Genomic DNA, 6,993 nt, shown 5'->3' on the forward strand with positions numbered 1-6,993 from the left:
CGGAATCCGGAAAGCTAGAAAAGAAAAAGGTTCGACGCAACCTCGTTGGAGCAAGAAGCTTGGAGGGCTTAGGTGCATTGGGTAGATTAGGCTTGGAGGGTCTATTGCTGTCCTTGTATCCCAACTGTATTTTCTAGTGGATTGATTACCGCTTGGAGGGCGGCGGAGAGGTTTTTCGCCGAGGTCTTCGGTTTCCTCTTCGATAACATATCTGGTGTTATCGCTGTGTTTGCATCTTCCTTCCTCTCTATCTCTGCCTTTACATTAATCTGCTGTGGTTTATTTTGATGTGGCTTAGATAGTTGTTTAATCAATTCCATGTTATAGCATATGTTAAGTTTCCGCACACTAGTTGTTTAACATATTGCATGTGTTGATTAAATTGGTTTTTGGGGGTCTAAACGTTCAAAAGTGTTTTTGTACACGTTTTTGAACTTTCAATAGTTTTTTTTTTTTTTAAAAATATGGTGAGCAACTAACTAATATATATTGACATTTGGAAAAGAGCAACGTGTTTAAAACTAAATAAAATAAAAAACTCAAAAAAGGGGGAAAAAACAGAATATGGTGAGCAACTAACTAATAGATATTGACATCTGGAAAAGAGTAACGTGTTTAAAATTTCAAGTGAAATTACATTTTCTTATTATTATTTTTTTTGAAACACATTTGCTTTTAGTTGAATATATATAAAAAAAATATTATAGAAATGACTAATGACATTGCTCTCTATTTTCCCAGTATTATGAAGGAAGCTGAAGCAAAGAAGTTAAGACAATTTGATTGAGATTGATTGATGTAGACTTTTTTCCTTCAAGTTTGAATATATCACTTCATTATACATGTAATTAACTTTCTAATCTCAATATATGTAACTTTGCAATTGTTTTATTTGTGATAACTATCACCTTAGATTTCCTATGCTCATGGTTCTTTGTTTGGATTTATTGTAAATAACTTAAATAAAATTTTCTAAAGTTATTTATTGTCTAAAACCACTATTAGTCATTTCTAGCACTAATTATATCCATACTAGAAGTGCATCCCAAAAGGCTTTGTTTATGTCTTTGTATTTGTTATTCGTCTCTGACTCTATGTATTAATTGGTGTAGGGATTACTTCGGTCAAGAATGAGTTGTGGTCTACTGAGGATCTTTTAATTTTCTAAAAATTATTGGGTTTGGTTTTTTTTTTTTTTTTTTTTTTTTTTTTAAATTTTTTTACAAGATAGAATTTTATTCTAGCTTAATCTAAATGTATATGTGTGTGAAGCTCCCTCTTGGAGACTTGAACCCCGGGCCTTACCCCCCACACTCCACAAGTATAAGTACTTGTAGAGTAACCATCGCACTAACGGTGTGCGGTGGTCCATTTTTTCATTCTTAATCAAATTGGAACTTGCCACATAAATTTATTAGTCCATATCACCCTAAATTTATTGAAGATTTTACTATATGTTAATTTTTTATGCTTCAGTAATGGGACATCTTATATATTTATATATATACATACATACATACATATATATATATATATATATATAGGTGAAGCTGAGAGAAATTAAAATTAAAATTTCGAATTAGAGTTCCAATTTTGCCCCATGTGTCCTAAATTATTTATTCTTGAAGAGTTTTATTTCTAAATTTTAGAATCAAATATAGGACCACATTATAAATATTCATCCAGGTAACTTATTAAGTACACAAACAAAAGAGGCTAGAATAAATGAATCGTAAAAAAAAAAAAAGTGCTTCACAATAATTTTTTTTTTTTTAAATGGACAATTTACATTTTATACCAAATAATATCCTTACAAATTTTTTTAAAGATTTAACAAAATATGACTATCAATAGTATTTAAATTATATATATATATATATATAAATTATATTATGCATCTTATTGTATATTTTTAAGTGTATCCATGCACATGCATGGGATTACAAGTTAGTATATATTAATAGGTAAAGCAGAGAGAAAATCCAATTAGATTTTAATTAGATTCTCAATTTTACGCCACATGTTCCATTTAATTTTTAATTTTAGTGGCAAGTTCATTTTTGGGTAAAAAAACCGAAGAGTCTATATGATATATATATATATATATATAATGAGAAATCATTATATATTTTAGAAATATATGATTTAAAAAAATGTAAGCTAATACCATGTATAATTTGAACCTTTAAAAAAAAAAAAAATAATTGTGATTGTTTTTAATTGTACTCGTGCATATGCACGGAGTTACACACTAGTATATGTAATCAATAAATAGTGAGATATTATCAATTCACAACAACCATGAATTGATTTGTACAATTTTCAATATTAAATAGTTTATAATTGAGGTGAAACTAGAAGCATAAATTAATCCAACATTATATATATAAATATGTTTTTTGTTGATGACTTAATATATAATATTACTATTTTTTTTTTGTCATTACTTATTTATTTTATTAGTCTAAATAACTTTTTTGTTTTTTTGTTTTTTACGGTGTAGTCTAAATAACTTAAACCAAATACATAACATATAAATTGACATTAATAAAATACCGTGCATTGCACGGGTTAAAAACTATATCTAATCATATCATATAAACTATATATAATAATAGAAGGCTTTTCCTGCAATTAAGGAGGTGCTGTTATGTAGAAAAAATGCCCATCTAAAATTCTGCCATGTATAAGTTAAAAAGTAATAAATTATGTTGTTCGGCAATGCTATGACACCGTTTAAAAGCCTCTCATTATAAATATATATATATATATATATATATAAATTAACTGGTTAAAATGCAATGTACATGGAGATAGAAATAGTTAGAGGCAATGAGGCCTGCAACATGGAGAAAGAAATAGAGAAAGAGGCAAAACGGTAAACACAACATCAATTGGACATAAGAAATCAAAAAGTTTCAGAACATGATTTTGCAGACCCAAAAACTAGGCAGAACGGTAAACAAAGAAGACACGGAGTGGGGACTGGGGGGAAAGAAAACTCTGAGACCGTAGACGAAGAGTAATAGAGATTGAAAGAGAGATAAATCTCAGGGCAGCCACCACCGTCATGCAACCGGAACTGTTACAAGTAAAGCTTTTCTTTATTTTATTTTTAAAATTACACGATAACTATGATTTATGTTTGGGTGTTTGGTAGTATAGGTTCAATTTAGGCATTTAGGTTACATTTGATTTTGATTAAGGTTATTAAATTGGATTTGGTTTATGGTTGGGGTATTTGTATTGTTCATTTGGTTTTCATTAATTTTTCAATCAAGGTAGAAAGCAAAGTGTAGTTTTGGTCTCTTCAATTTCTTTACACTTCTTGAATGAGCATTCCTGGTGAAGAAGTTCCAATCGTTTCACTTCGCGTTTATCAAGTACAAATTTAGGTTTTTGTTTTTAATTCTCTCTTGGATTCAGTTGTAGATTTCATTTGTCATTGATTGATTTCAATTCTGATCTGTGTAATAAAAAATTAATGGGTTTTTTTTTAGCTTTTCTTTTTTTTGGGTTTGTAGGTGGAAAGGCAAATCATTGGAATTTCTGTTCTTAATTTTAACTTCTTGGGTTTTGTTTTGTTGATTATTGTTTTTTGGTTAGAATTTTTTTTCCCTGTTTGGTAGATTTTTGTTAGATTTAGTTCCTGTTTGCACCTAAAATTTGAATTCATTTAATTATAGCATAAAATACTGTTAAGAATTATGCACCAATTTCTTTTCTTCATACCTTTTTCTTATTTACTTAATTTTTTGATTTATTTCAGATTATGAGAGATATAATTTTTCTATATATAGGTTATGGTTTTATAATCACTGAGCATCCTAAGACTCTTATATCAACATGAATTGCAAGTGTTGTAATATATGTGATTCTAATTTTGTACTCGGTTGTAAGTGTAGATTGCAATTCATTTGCCTATGTTAGATTGCATCCTGTTCAGTGTAGCCTTATTTTGGGAATACTAGATTGATGAAAATTGAGAATGCTATGAGTATACATTTTTATAGGTACTACATTAAAAAGCTTCTATTTTTTTTTCTTTTTTTGAGAAACAAAAGCTTCTAATTTCAAGTAATGAATCTGAGTCCTAATTTTAAGTAATAAGCTTTGACCATTTAGGTTTATATTATACAAATAACAACTGAAGGGCATGAACAAGGAAAATATTTGGAGTTGGGAAATTCAAAATGCAAACCATTAAAAGAGATCACCAATTTTTGGAAAACTAAATATTAGGAAACCTATTAATCTATTGTGCTTGGTCTCTTACTTTTTCTTCTTTTAATTAAAGTCCAAGTTGTTCAAGTAATAGAAAAGTTGTTACTTTGTTAAACAAATAAAAAGGAATAGCATAATCTTAACATATATGCTTAAATTTATCACCGGATGTATAATAGGAAAGTTGTTACTCTGTTAAACAAATAAAAACGAATAGCATAATCTTAACATATTAGTTAATATTTTGACATGGAAAGTTAACTTCCATGTGAAAATACTTTTAGACGTGGGTTCCTAGGAAAAAGAAACAAGAACAAAGATGAGAACGTAAGCACCCAGGGCCTTGATCCAAGGGAAAACGACAAGATCAAGAAGAAGGGAGAAAATAGTAATTTTAGGCCAACCAAGATTAGCATAAAAGGAGAGGAATCAACCGTAGAAGAGGAACAAGAAAAAAGCAAAGTACGAAAAAGAGAAATAGTAGAAGTAAGAAAAGCAAAGAGCAGGGGAGAAAATTGGCAATAATAGAGAGAGTATAGAACTTAGGTCAAGTTCCCAGAAAAATAGTACCCCTTATTTGTAGTATTACTTGGGGGCTGTACTTCAATCTAGGGTGATTCCTGCAAATATATTTCTATATTGTTGCATTTCTTGGACCTACTTGTGCGCATATTGGATCCTTAGAACTATCTAATTGGCCATAGTGGGACCGAGCTCAATTCCCTCCCTCAGTATCTCACAACTCCTCCAAAACTTTAACAGACCCACAAGATTGTATTTGGCTTAGGCTTAAGGAACCTTTTCAAATAAAAAGGATCCTACAAAATTGAAATGAATGAAAACATATGATTGGTGACAATTTTAATTATTAGAAAGGTGTTTGGTGAAGTTGTCTTCAAGTTTGCAAATACATGAAAAATAAATCTATACATTTAGAGAGAGAGAGAGAGAGAGAGAGAGAGAGAGAGAGAGAGAGAGAGAGAGAGAGAGAGAGAGAGAGAGAGAGAGAGAGAGAGAGAGAGAGTTAAGGATGCCCGAATGTCCAAATTCTAAAAATATTTCATAAACCAATGTTCGAATTATGGGGAATTATAGAACTAATGGTTTGAGCATTGAAACATTTAAGTCCGAATTTTCACCATCAATTAGATAAATATAAATAATTTTTATTTTACGGGTTAGTTACTAGTTTGAAAAATACTCGAATCAATAAAACAAAACCCAAAAAATAATCTCAAAGTACGTTACGTTAGCATTCATAACCAAACAGAGAAAAACACTCATATACTTCCACGTATTACATTATCATGATTAAACATAAGCATTCATAACACATAACTCCTAATACCTAACGATTCAAAATATTTAACATTATTCCATAACACAACCATAATACTACTACCTTCCAGGTTTTAATACAAAAACACTACATCATTCCATAATACATACCCATTATACTTTCTGTTTCTTTTTATTTATTTATTTATTTTAATTTAGTGTTGAGGTCTAAAAAGTTACAATGTTGCACCAAAGCTCAAAATGGCACAGAGAATTGAACTCTATAAAAATAAAATACTTGAGCCTGCAATAAAGAAAAAGATGGTAGGCCCAAATCCATTAAGGGTTTTAAGGAGGAACCCAAACCCACGAATGGGTAAGCCTTAGAACTCATGAAATGAAGGGAAGAAGAAAAGCCCAGCCCGTCAAGGTTAGAAAATCGCTAGGGAGCCCAATGGTAAGAACTAGGTTAGGATACCTGGGGACTGCCAGAAGCTCGGGATCCTCAGGACGTGCATCAAAGCTAGGGTTGGATTAAGATAGTTCAAAGGGAGTGCCAAGAAACATAGGGAACGAGAACATATATGTCCCTATCAGCCACCCAATGATGCAAAAATGAATCGGAAGGCTTGGGAATCAACAATTCATGAATAAAGGGTTGGTACCTCGAGAAACCCAGAAAGAAGAACCATAAGGAGAAGTGGCTGGGAAACTTTCAACCTAGCAAGAAGAAATAAGCTCACTGGGGAAAAATGACAAAGGGAAAGGCAGCCAAAAGCTGAGTCTGAAAATGTGAAGTTTAGAAGCCTTGAAGGAAGAAGGACCAAAGGTTAGCTTTCAAAGGACATCCCAGAATGGAAAGTCAGCAAGAGACTTTTGGGGAAGAAACACCAAAAGAAGAAAATTATGAGAAATGAGGAAGGGACCGGCCACCAATGTTGCTGGCACCACATTGGTTATAGTACCTAGCGGAGCAAATGAGGGGGGACTCAGTGGTACTCCAAGAACTCTAGGATGACACTATAAAAAAGGGAAGTAGTCAACAGTGAAAGGCATTCAGCAATAGTGAATTAGAATAGAATCATTGAGAAAACTTTGTTAGAATTCAAAAAAAGAAAAAAAAAAGAAAGAGGGAAATATCGCCTGGTATCCTCAAACAGGCACTAGAGAACACACTCGTATTCAATGGGATTCAAACTTTGCAAGTCTTAGAGGCCTGAAGAGCCATCTAAGTCTGTGATTTTTGAACTTATTTGGACCTTGTAATATGTCCTAGTGAGCATAATGTATTACATAATTAAGAAAATAATGGAATATTTCATATTGTCTTAAGGACCCTTAACGTTTTATTTTGTGTCTTTCTTTACCACATTGCCCCTTTACTGTTTCTTGCTGTTCAATACATATATTTCTTGTTTGCTAGCATTTATGTGTTGTAGGATTCATGTTCTGTGCACCATCTGGTTCATAATCAGCCCATTTAGCTACGGT

The sequence above is a fragment of the Quercus robur genome, chromosome 4 (assembly GCF_932294415.1).
Source record: "Quercus robur chromosome 4, dhQueRobu3.1, whole genome shotgun sequence".
Lineage (NCBI taxonomy): Eukaryota > Viridiplantae > Streptophyta > Magnoliopsida > Fagales > Fagaceae > Quercus > Quercus robur.